Here is a 13,561-nt window from a genome sequence, read left to right as displayed (position 1 = left end):
TTTATTCCATCGAAATGTCCCGCTTGGTCTGACAAAACAATGATTATTATCGGACCGATGATCCATCCGCTCGAGCGTGTCTCGCGTCCCGACGTGCTCGAGCGTGATGCGTTTGCGCAACGCTCGAACGATCATCGATTAGTCGATCTGCGAGTTCGATATCCGGCATTCCCTACGGAAGAATCTTCTCTTCGTGGTTGAAGCGCGTCTTCGTCCCGAATGCATAGGAACGTGAGGCGAATGCGAACCGCTCCGTGGAACACGCGTAATTTATGATTTATCGCCGGCGCGGAGAATCGGCTTTGAGGAAGGAATGAAACCGTTGACCTCCGTGTAATTACAGTTGGATCTGGGTGATTTCGTGCGTTTCTAGGTAAAGTGGAGTAAATGGCGATTTTGGGGAAATTCCGCAATTTTCAAATTTTATAATTTTCAAACTTTAGAGTTCGCAAGTTTTACAATTTCTAAATTCCACAATTCCCCAATTCCAAAATTCCCGAATTCCATAATTCCCCAATTCCATAATTTCTAAATTCCAGAATTCCCCAATTCCATAATTCCCCAATTCCATAATTCCCCAATTCCATAATTCCCCAATTCCATAATTCCCCAATTCCATAATTCCCCAATTCCAAAATTCCCGAATTCCATAATTCCCCAACTCCATAATTCCCAAATTCCATCAGTCCCCAATTCCATAATTCCCCAAATCCATAATTCCCCAATTCCATAATTCCCCAATTCCATAATTCCCCAATTCCAAAATTCCCGAATTCCATAATTCCCCAACTCCATAATTCCCAAATTCCATCAGTCCCCAATTCCATAATTCCCCAAATCCATAATTCCCCAATTCCATAATTCCCCAATTCCATAATTCCCCAATTCCAAAATTCCCGAATTCCATAATTCCCCAACTCCATAATTCCCAAATTCCATCAGTCCCCAATTCCATAATTCCCCAAATCCATAATTCCCCAATTCCATAATTCCACAATTCCCCAATACCATAATTCCCCAATTTCGTAATTCCCCAATTCCCAATTCCATAATGCCCCAATTCCAAAATTTTCAAGTTCCACAATTCCCAAATTCCATAATTCCCCAATTCCACAATTCCCAAATTCTCAAATTCTCAAATTCTCAAATTCCCAAACTCCCAAAATCCCTATTTCTCAAATTTCCAAATTCTCAAAATCCTCAAATCTCCCAAATCCCCAAATTACCAAATTCTCAAAATCCTCATATCTCCAAATTCCCCAAATCTCCCAAATTCCCAAATCCCCAAATCTCCAAGTCCCCAACCCTTTAAATCCTAAAATCTCAAATTCCAAGAACATCACATTTGAAACTCCTCCTAAAACACTAAAAATCCCCTAAAATAAAATATTCCTAAAAATTCCCCAAAAATCCCCAAAACTCTCTAAACAAGTGAAACTGTCTCCTCTCCCTGACTCACCACATTTTCACCTATAAAAGCGAGATCTCCCATTTTCGTACGAAACAATCACTCGACCGAGAAATCCGAATTTGTCGAGAACTGACCGAATGACACGAAATCGTATCGTTGAAGAATTGCGAAGAGAATATACATTGAAGTAGGGCCTGGGATCTCCGTTTTACGAGCACGAATATGCAATGCCGAAAGCCAGGTAGTAAACACGAATATCGGATCGCATTGTATCAGTAAAGCATATTTCAATGGCATTCCTGTGATACTGTACCGTGACATTCCTTTACTATGATACTATGATACTTTCAATGACACTCCTTCGACGTACTACAAAGGATCGGATCGAGTTTCTAACGTCAATTGATCGTTATTTATGCAGTACCTGCTGCTAACACACTTTCTGTGCGCCATTTGCTTTTATGAAGAGAATTAGGCTTTCTACGAAAAATTCAGTGTTTGTTTCTGGGATTTGTGGTAGGGTTTGGAATTTTGGATAGTTGGTTTTAAAATTGATTGAAGTTTGAAATTGATTGTTAGAGGGATTCAAATTTGAAATTTTATAGTTTGAAGTTAATTCCCAAATTCCTAAATTCCTAAATTCCTAAATTCCCAAATTCCCAAATTCCCAAATTCCCAATTTCCCAAATTCCCAAATTCCCAAATGTCCAAATTTCCCAAAATTCCCAAAATTCCCAAAATTCCCAAAATTCCCAAAATTCCCAAATTCCCAAATTCGAAAATTCCCAAATTCTCAAATTCCCAAATTCCCAAATTCCCAAATTCCCAATTTCCCAATTTCCCAAATTCCCAAATTCTCAAATGCCCAAAATTCCTAAAATTTCCAAATTCCCAAATCCCCAAATGCCCAAATTTCCCAAAATTTCCAAATTCCCAAATCCCCAAATTCCCAAATCCCCAAATTCCCAAATCCCCAAATTCCCAAATGCCCAAATATCCCAAAATTCCTAAAATTTCTAAAATTCCTAAAATTCCCAAAATATCCCAAAATTAAGAATCCCTAAAACTCCCAAAGTTTATGAAGGTTGGTTTTTGACATTTAATGATTCATTGAAACTGAAAGTTAAACTTTGATGTTTTATAAAAATATAAAATTTAATTTTCGTAGAGGTTAGAATTTATGAAACTTGAAATTTTTAGTAATTTGAGCTGAAATTCAGATATTTGAATTTTCCACTTAAGTGATTCGAATATTCAAGTAATTTAAATTTGAAATTTAAGTAATTTAATTAATCAAATAATTTGATTTTTTGACTTCAGTAATTTGAACATTCAAGTAATTAAAATTTGAAGTTTAAGTAAAACGTATTCTCAAACAATTTGAACTTTAAATTCAAATAATTCTAAAAATTTGAATAATCCTTCAGATTCGAAATTTCAATTAATTTATTTATTTTTATATTTGAAGAGTTAAATAACAAAAACCTCAAATCTCTACCCGAGTGTAAAATATTTGAAACATTGGGATGTAAAGACGAAATAATTTTCCTCGAGAGGAAAAACAATGTCCAAACAGTGATTCATAGAAGAGATTAATATGTTAAGCTTCCTGCATAATATGTATGACAATGGAACGTAACGATTGAATATCACGGTATTGTCTTAAGAATTCTAATGGATGCGAGTACTTAGACTTGTATAAAGTTGAAGGACTCACAAGTGGGTCAAGTCCAAAATTTAATGCGGCCAAACGACACACTCCGTGAGGAATTAAGATCATAGGCAACATTATGCACAAGGTGATTGCTAAAACTATGTCACCCCATAAATTAAGACTTCATCTTGATATCAATCGATTTTTAATTCTAATGTAATTTCAGTAACATTCGAGCACTGGTACTTTAATTATCTTTAATTTGTTGGGAAATTAGGTACAGTGTTTATTATGAATAATTATTATAAGAGTTAAGAATAAAATATTTTTTATATGTATATGTATAAATGTGTATGTATCAATGTGTATGTTTAAATGTATATGTTTAAATGTATATGCATATGTATTTGTATAAATGTATATACAGGATGTCTCAAAATTAGTGTACGTATGTATACAATATATATATTATATTTATAAAATTCATAAAATTCATAAAATTCATAAAATTCATAAAATTCATAAAATTCATAAAATTCATAAAATTCATAAAATTCATAAAATTCATAAAATTCATAAAATTCATAAAATTCATAAAATTCATAAAATTCATAAAATTCATAAAAATCCTAAAAATACAAAAATTCCTAATGTATCCTAACATATCCTAAAATCCCCAAAAGTCCCTAAAATTCTTAAAATTCCTAAAAATTCTAAAAATCCTAAAAATCGCAAAATTCATAAAAATCCAAATATTCCTAATGTATCCTAACATATCCTAAAATCCTCAAAGTCCCTAAAATTCTTAAAAATTCTAAAAATCCTGAAAATCCCAAAATTCCCAAAATTCCTGAAATTCCTAAAATTCCCAAAATTTCTAAAAAATATATATTGTATACGTATAGGTGAAAGTAGTACAATAAAAATGATGTTTAATTCATTGTAAAATAACTTACAATATTTGTTAAAATTAATTATCATAATAGTTCAGGAATAAAATATTATGGTATGTATAATAATTGAAAATAAAATATAAGTATTAAGAAACAATGAAAGGTAATTTGTTATAAACTGATATGATTAATGTTTTTTCTATTTTTAGAATGAAATAGATGTGGATACTTGATTGTGGCCTTATATGAAATTCGTTAAGTTATAGTAGCCAGACGACTTACGCAATTACCGAAACCACTAATTGCATGCAACATTGATTTCACACGGCGTACAGAAAGCAAACTAAATTCGATTAATTGGCAATTCTCACGTCCACGCAACTACAACTTTCACTTATTTCCACGTTCTAAGCAGTATTTTCCGCTTCATATATTATGTTGTTAAAAAATGTTCCAAAAAAGTTGCAATGTAGCAACCATTTCATGGGATTAAAATTACACTGCACCAAAATCTCAGTCTTTAAGAATTCAATCATTTTTAAAATTGCAGAGCTTTGTAATTCTAAAAATCTCTAAAAACTCTAAATTTAAGAAAGTTTCAAAAGTGCCTTACACCCCTTACTTTTCAAAAATTCTTAAGAACCTAAAATTCACAAATCTTAAGATTCTAAAAATTTCAAGACTTTATAAATCTAAAAATTCCTAAAATACCAAAAGTTCCAAATTCCCAAAATTCCAAAAGTTCCAAAAGCCCCAAATTCCCAAAATTCCTAAAATTCCCAAAGTCCCTAAAATTCCTACAGTTCCCAAAATTCCAAAAATTCCAAAAGTCTCGAATTCCCAAAATACCAAAAGTTCCAAATTCCCAAAATTCCCAAATTCTCAAAATTTCCAAAATTCCAAAAGTTCCAAATTCCCAAAGTTCCCAAAATCCCTAAAAATCCTATAGTTCCCAAAATTCCCAAAGTCCCTAAAATTCCTACAGTTCCCAAAATTCCCAAAATTCCCAAAATTCCCAAAATGCCTGAAATTCCCAAAATTCCCGAAATTCCTAAAATTCTCAGTCCTTAAAATTCCTAAAAATCCTAAAATTCCCAACATTCCTAGAATTTCCATAATTTCCAAAATCTCTAAAATTCCTAAACTCTCTAAAATTCCCTAAATTCCCGAAATATCCTAAAATTCCCAAAGATCCTAATCCATTCCTCTCAATCCACCTTGCACCTGCAAAATCTTTACATCACATCACACACCTCATACTTCACCCAACAACAAAACCTGCACTCCACCTAAAAATGCAGCAAATGACTGTTTTTACCTTCACTTGAATTTCATACGATCAAATAATTACTGTACTCATTAGCCGCATAAATCACCCTTACCTTATTATACTATAACCAGTCTGTCGCAATTCGAGAGATTAGTAACCACGATTGTGTATCGTAAACCAGTTCGCGAATGCTATCTTTTTTTACATTTACCTAACGCTAGTCATGATTTTCATAAGCCAGAAAGTACACGTTCGAATCGCACATACGTTTCGGTGCCCTTTCACGAGGAATGGATTAAATCGACTCCAGCTAAACTAGTTACACATGAAAATTATCTTACAGTCCAGTTCCGCCAGTTTTCGATCATTCCTCAATCCGGAACAACCATAATCTCTTTGATAATTATGCAATTAACAAGACCTACGAAACGTAACCTCTTTTTAATCGCGTTGGTAACTTTCAACGTTCGAGTTATTTAAATTACTTTCATTTTAGTCCTTTTTTTTTGCAAAAGTTCTCGTTTAAAGTTTCTTTAAGGTAAAGGTACCAGTAGTTGACCAGTTAAGAGAAATTTTCTACGGAAACAATGGTAACCCTTTACTCTATCAATAAATGGCGAGAATCAATGCATGGAGACGTTCGTTAAACCCTTCAGATTATGTACCAAGACCACTTTTAAAAAAAAGTTAAGTTATACAAGTTTGGTAAATATTTTTGAGAATTTGGAAAATGATCCAGTAGTTGACCACTCTTGAAAAGGAAAAAACTAGTAATTGACCACCTCTTTTCGTTAGTAGTTGACCACTTATATTCGAAGCAAGGTTAAAAGACTAATGCTGGAAATCAGTTTATTATCGTTTAATTTTAACAATTAGCAGTACAAATCATATTTAAACAATAAAACGACGAAATTAACCAAATTAATTGAATAAAACATTCAACTCAGGAACAGAATAAACATTACGAGTTCTGCTTGCTTTGGTGGGCTCATTAATATGAGAAACTACAGCATTCCATTTGTAGTCCAACACGTCGGGCTTCTCTGGCCACTTCCATAATCAACTAGTAAAATAGCAAAATAACAAAATGACAAAAGAGAAAAAGAGGAAAGATGGAAAACAAGAAAATAGGAAAAGAGCAAAGAAGCAAAATAATAAAATAGTAAAATATGAAAATCGCAAAACACTATAGCAGTATGATAGTAAAGTAGTAAAATAGTAAAATAGTAAAATAGTAAAATAGTGAAATAGTGAAGTAGCCACTATTCACTTCCATGCCTGTCAACTTCTGAAAGTTGTACATTAACAATACCCAAAAGTTGACCATTAAAAAACTATTGTTTTTTTAAGTTAGAACGACAAAAACAATGTATTTATTAAATTGATAAAACATTGTAAGCGCTTACACAGTAACTGATTTATTCACAAAATGTTCACAACATATAAATTTTTTATCTAGACTATACAGCTATTCTTAGCAGAATCGTTAAGGAAATAGAAATATATCGGCACATTACTTACCTTATTGCACTCGGATATTCGCTGCTAATAGACACACTTTACTTCACGCGCAATTGTTCCAAAATTTAAACAACAAATGTCGTGGCATCTAAAAGTCACTATCATCTGAAGTGCGCAACTTATACAAACCTTATTTCATCATTTTTTAAACAAAATGGTCAACTACTGGTACATGGTCAACTACTGGTACTTTTACCTTAATTGTTTTTATTCTTGAGCTGTTTTTATTCGAAGGAAAAACGGTGATTAGTAGAGTAGTGGATAGTGAATGACTTGGTAGGAAATACTTTTTTTTTATCTTTAATTAATGGAGAGATACATTTACGTTGAAGAAATTGTTTATATGTATTCTTTGAAGTAAACTGTTTTATTAATAATAAATAATAATGTAGGTAAGACAGATGTACAGTGGTATATTTATAACAGCATTATAGTACAGCAAAAATAATTATTTTGTATTTAAATGTGGGATTGAAGAGTGATAGACGACAAGATGGAGTAATGGACGACAAAATGGAGTCTTATGACTCTTTGAATGCTTACAATGGAGTCTTGTGGAGTCTTATGACACTTCTCATACCTTCATAAAAAAAGTATAGATAAAACTTTGTTACCAAACGTACCAACTTATTATGAAACTAAAAAATCTAAATAAAGAATAAATGAGCAAACAGTAGTACATAAATTATTACACATATGTTACTTTCTCACTCTGACAGAAATCGGCATACCTTAACAACCTAACCTAACAAATTTCATAGCTAAACTTCGTATCTCAGAAACTTGTAAAACGGTCATTTGATCCTTGGTAATTTTAGTGTTAACAAAGCTAAACTGCGTGTGTCTGCAGTTGGCACGCGACCAACAAGATTCGCAATGCCAACTTACCAGACACGCACGACACTTCCGGAGAAACAACAGATACAATGAACAGTGTACTGATGTTAACCCATGAGTTGGTGACCCAAAGTAAAACCCTCCATGAACATTTGTAGTTACATTTCGGCAAATGAGAATAACAACTGCTGAACGCAAGTAGCACTTGTGAGACGTTTGCCTGTTTTTCGCCTAATTGGCGACCGCGAGAGCCAATATACCGTCGAAAATACGTGTGAGGCCATTTTTCTATTCTGACCAATTGGAGTGACGCTTCTAAACACCACGCGCCAACTCGTGGGTTGACATCGGTATGTGAGAATGTGGAATTTGGGGTTTGACAGTTTGGTGTTTAGAAACGTGGAAGTTGGAGTTTGGATGTTGCGTATTCAGAAATGTAGAAATTTGAGCGGATGAGAATTTGAAGTTGGATATTTAGAAAAGTGGAACGGATTTATGGAAATTTGGAAATTTGGATATTTAGAAGGGTAGAAATTTGGGTTTGTGGACATTTGAAAATTTGGATGGAAGGGTAGTTTCTTGACAAATTTAGATACTTAAGAGTAGAAATTTGGTCATCATAGGCATTTGGCAAGCTGGATAATTGTAAGCTTGATAACTGGAAGTCTGATAAATGTGAGCTTGATTTTGCAAGGTTCCCAAATTTCTATGTTGTCTAATTCTCACATCTCAAATTGTATAGCTTTACAAATCCCTAAATCCCCAAAGTATATCTCCAAATCCTTATATTCCCAAATTCCAATATCTCCAGATACCTACATCCCCAAATTCCAAAATTCACAAATTTCCATTCTCAAGTTTCACACTCTCCAAATCCCCAAACTTCCAAATTTCTAAATTCTCAAGGTTCACACTCTCCAAATCCCCAAACCCCCAAATTTCCAAATTCTCTAGTTTCACACTCTCCAAATCCCCAAACTCCCAAATTTCCAAATTCTCAAGTTTCACACTCTCCAAATTTCCAAATTCTCAAGTTTCACACTCTCCAAAATCCCCAAACTCCCAAATTTCCAAATTCTCAAGTTTCACACTCTCCAAATTTCCAAAATCTCAAGTTTCACACTCTCCAAATCCCCAAACTCCCAAGTTTCCAAATTCTCAAGTTTCACACTCTCCAAATCCCCAAACCCCCCAATTTCCAAATTCTCAAGTTTCACACTCTCCAAATTTCCAAATTCTCAAGTTTCACACTCTCCAAAATCCCCAAACTCCCAAATTTCCAAATTCTCAAGTTTCACACTCTCCAAATTTCCAAAATCTCAAGTTTCACACTCTCCAAATCCCCAAACTCCCAAGTTTCCAAATTCTCAAGTTTCACACTCTCCAAATCCCCAAACCCCCCAATTTCCAAATTCTCAAGTTTCACACTCTTCAAATTTCCAAATTCTCAAGTTTCATACTCTCCAAATTTCCAAATTCTCAAGGTTCACACTCTCCAAATCCCCTAACCCCCAAATTTCCAAATTCTCAAGTTTCACAATCTCCAAATTTCCAAATTCTCAAGTTTCACACTCTCCAAATATTCCCAAACTTAAAATTTCCAAATCCCCACACTCCAAAATTAAAAATTTCCCACCCCAAAAATTTACTATCTACAAACTCAGCTACTTTCAAACTGTAAAATTGAACAAATTTACTATTCGTACATCTCTAAATTAATCCATAAATTGAACAGATTACTGTTACCAATCGCTATTCAGTAAACGTAACCAGATCGTGAGAACGCTTCCGTATACTTGCGAAAGAAACGAGAACTGATTGTACAGTATTCTCGCGGTCGATCGATACAATCGATCGATCAATTCGCCTGTTTCGGTGTCGATTAACAGAGCGCAATCACGCCCCATTTCACTGTAATTACCCGCTGTATAGATGCAAACGAATCGATATTTTTCACGTTTCAGTTTGGCGACCCGGATTGCGGCCATCGATTTCCTACATTCAATCGTTTCATAATTGCTCTCCGGTATAATTATTGCTGCACGATCACTTTTCTTATTGTCTGTTACAAAAACTACAATTGAAACTCAATTACTATGTTTTGATACTCGTTTAAGATAATGGATCGTAGTTTACTGTGATATTATTACTCTTTGTAGGTTAATATATCAAGAGTCTATCAACGGTTCTTTGTAACTGCATAATTATGTTGTTGATCATCGAAGTTCAATGCTGAAGATTTTTATTAGGTTTTCTGTTAAATAATCTATTATATGGACTATTATAGTTTGTTATATTAACTATTTATGTAGACTGTTACATAGTGTATTATATTGACTATTTATATAGATTGTTATGTAGTCTATTATACTGACTATTTATATAGACTATAATATAGTCTGTTACATAGACTATTATATAGCCTGTTATATAGACTATTATCTAGGCTATTATATTGACTATTTACATGGACTATTGTATAATTTATTATATTGACTATTTATATAGACTATTATGTAGTCTATTATATTGACTATTTATATAGACTGTTATATAGTCTATTATATTGACTATATGTATAGACTATTATATAGCCTGTTATATAGACTATTATCTAGGCTATTATATGAACTATTACATAGTCTATTGTATTGACTATTTATATGGACTATTGTATAATCTAATATATTGACTATTTATATAGACTATTATCTAGTCCATTATATATACTACTATATAGTCTATTATATTGACTATTTATATAGACTATTATGTAGTCTATTATATAGATTATTATATAGACTATTATATTGACTATTAAATTTAGTCTATTACATAGACTATTTCAGATTACAATAACACATATAACTATTACAGAATGTATAAAAAAAATATCAGTACATGTATGCATATATGTACATATGTTAAAACATATGTAACATATGGTATAATAATGTATTATAATTACATGAGAATATTTTACTATATAAAATATTGTACCATTACAAAAAATAAAATAAGACAATTTTCATTCTCAGATAAAATTTCAGAGCAGTAGAAAATAAATATACTTGCAAGATTTTAAGGTTAGGTTAAACTAAGTACCTAACCTAACTTACAAGCATATAGTAAATCTAAGCTCCATTTGAATTTTACAGAAACCAATACAAATCATTCAGAAAGTGAAATATCACTAATATTGACAAAATTACTATAAGAATTTAAACATAGAAGAATTTAAGAATTTTTCAAATTAAAAAAGAATAGAGATGAATGCTTCTATAATGAATCTAATGAAACTCCATTTGAATTTTACAGAAACCAATACAAATCATTCAGAAAGTGAAATATCACTAATATTTACAAAATTACAATAAAAATTTAAACATAGAAGAATTAGCGAATTTTTCAAATTAAAAAAGAATAGAGATAAATGCTTGTATAATGAATCTAATGAAACTCCATTTGAATTTTACAGAAACCAATACAAATCATTCAGAAAGTGAAATATCACTAATATTAACAAAATTACTATAATAATTTAAATTTCAAAGAATTTAAGAATTTTTCTAAATAAAAAACGAAATAGAAATAAATGATCTCAATGAGTTACGATTATTAAAACTAGATACCTACAGACGATAATACACCAGAAAAGAATTTCCCGTTTCATAGGTGCGAATAATAATGAAAGGGTGAAATTCTTGTGGTGGAGGGATCCATGATCCCCGTCGTTTCGTTGAATCTATAACGAGCTGAAAGATTGCACTCGAACGACTGCGGGAGACAAGAAAAGCAGGTTACCAGGCTATCGGTGGCCTGTGAACCGCGTTCACGTTGAAAAAGGGGCAAGGGAACGACGAAGAATAAGCCGACATATTTATTCTGCGAGCGATCGAGCGTACGGGCGCCGGTTGAATTTCAAATCGAGCTGTTTCGCGAAACGCCGACGATGCTAGATTAACCAATAAACAAAATGAGCGCTTGATTAGGGTAACGGGAAAACTTCGCATTTCTCTTATATTTATATTAAATTTGTGAATGCTCATTTTTAATTTTTTTACCCATTTTGGGTGTACTCGTGTACTCATTGTAGTACGTTCATTGAAAAATGTTGAATATGTGCATATGTGTTCTCATATGTGTACTCATGTGAGTACGGTACTATTTGGGCTTTGTTAAAAAATCAGAATTGATAGAAGTGACTCTATGTGAATTATGTTAGAAAGTCAAAATTGATAGAAGTGACTCTATGTGAATTATGTTAGGAAGTTAGAATTGATAGAAGTGAATCTACTTGGGCTATGTTAGGTAGACAGAATTGATAGAAGTGACTCTATGTGAATTGTGTTAGGAAGTTAGAATTGATAGAAGTGAATCTACTTAGGCTATGTTAGGTAAACAGAATTGATAGAAGTGAATCTACTTGAGCTATGTTAAAAAGTCGAAATTGATAGAAGTGACTCTATGTGAATTGTGTTAGGAAGTTAGAATTGATAGAAATGAATCTACTTGGGCTATGTTAGGTAGACAGAATCGGTAGAAGTGAATCTATTTGAGCTATGTTAGAAAGTCAAAATTGATAGAAGTGACTCTATGTGAATTATGTTAGGAAATTAGAACTGATAGAAGTGAATCTACTTAGGCTATGTTAGGTAGACAGAATCGGTAGAAGTGAATCTATTTGAGCTATGTTAGAAAGTCAAAATTGATAGAAGTGACTCTATGTGAATTATGTTAGGAAGTTAGAATTGATAGAGGTGAACCTACTTGGACTATGTTAGGTAGACAGAATTGATAGAAGTGAATCTATGTGAATTGTGTTAGGAAGTTAGAACTGATAGAAGTGAATCTACTTAGACTGTGTTAGGTAGACAGAATTGATAGAAGTGAATCTACTTGAGCTATGTTAGAAAGTCAAAATTGATAGAAGTGACTCTATGTGAATTATGTTAGGAAGTTAGAACTGATAGAAATGAATCTACTTAGGCTATGTTAGGTAGACAGAATTGATAGAAGTGAATCTACTTGAGCTATGCTAGAAAGTCAAAATTGATAGAAGTGACCTTATGTGAATTATGTTAGGAAGTTAGAATTGGTAGAAGTGAACCTACTTGGACTATGTTAGGACGTTAGAATATAAAACTTTAATTCTGCATTAGCCATGTTAAGATGTCAAAATGGAAATCAGTGACCAACATTAGGAAGTTAGAATTGATAGCTGTGAATCTACGTGAGTTATATCAGCTAGTTAGAGTACAAAAATATGACTCTACATGAGCCATATTTAGATGTCAGAATGGAACTCAGTGACTAACATTAGGAAGTTAGAATTGATAGCTGTGAATCTACGTGAGTTATATCAGCTAGTTAGAGTCTAAAAATATGACTCTACATGAGCCATATTAAGATGTCAGAATAGAACTCAGTGACCAATGTCAGTAATTTAGAATTGATAGATTACCTATGTAACTCCTCTTAGAAGATAAAATTTATATTAAACTGAATCTGTATGAGTCAAAAATTTGACCAGTCCATCAATTGTCTTCCAAAAAAATCTCCTATTAACAGTAGCATCTACACGAGTCCCGTTACAAATCACAATAGAAATAAGTGAATCTACGTGACCTTAGAACTCAGAATTGAACCCGAAAGCTAGAGGTAGAATCGAATGTAAAAGCTAGAGGTAGAATCGAATCTAAATGACCTGAGAAGTCACAATGAAAGAACGTAGTCTATTCATAGAGTTCGAAAGTCCCGTGGAGACCCATCTGACACGTGAACGTACCGACAGTAAGCGTTCTCCGACACGATGGTCCCGGTCATGTCTTCCCCCGTGGATCTCGCGATGTCAAGGTCGGCCGGCACGGATCATGCTCGATCTACGAGTTGAACGCACTCGATCCTTGTTCCTTCAGCACTTTGTCCGCTTCAGCACTCGTTACCTGCCGAGTCGACGGCCAGCCGTGCACTGG

At 33.0% G+C, this 13,561-nt stretch overlaps 1 protein-coding gene across 1 annotated transcript in view; it reads right to left on the bottom strand.

Annotated features, from left to right (window-relative positions):
* The window catches only part of Cad89D (cadherin 89D), a 96,552-nt gene extending 82,991 nt beyond the window's left edge, over nt 1-13,561 (bottom strand). Inside the window, exon 1 of the mRNA XM_076539364.1 lies at nt 13,375-13,561. The gene's annotated coding sequence lies outside the window, so the exon portion shown is untranslated. The remainder of the gene's footprint in view (nt 1-13,374) is intronic.

Source organism: Megachile rotundata, chromosome 13, assembly GCF_050947335.1.
Source record: "Megachile rotundata isolate GNS110a chromosome 13, iyMegRotu1, whole genome shotgun sequence".
Classification (NCBI taxonomy): Eukaryota; Metazoa; Arthropoda; class Insecta; order Hymenoptera; family Megachilidae; genus Megachile; species Megachile rotundata.
Note: the sequence above shows the minus strand (reverse complement) of the source record. Positions and strands in the feature narration are given on the sequence as shown.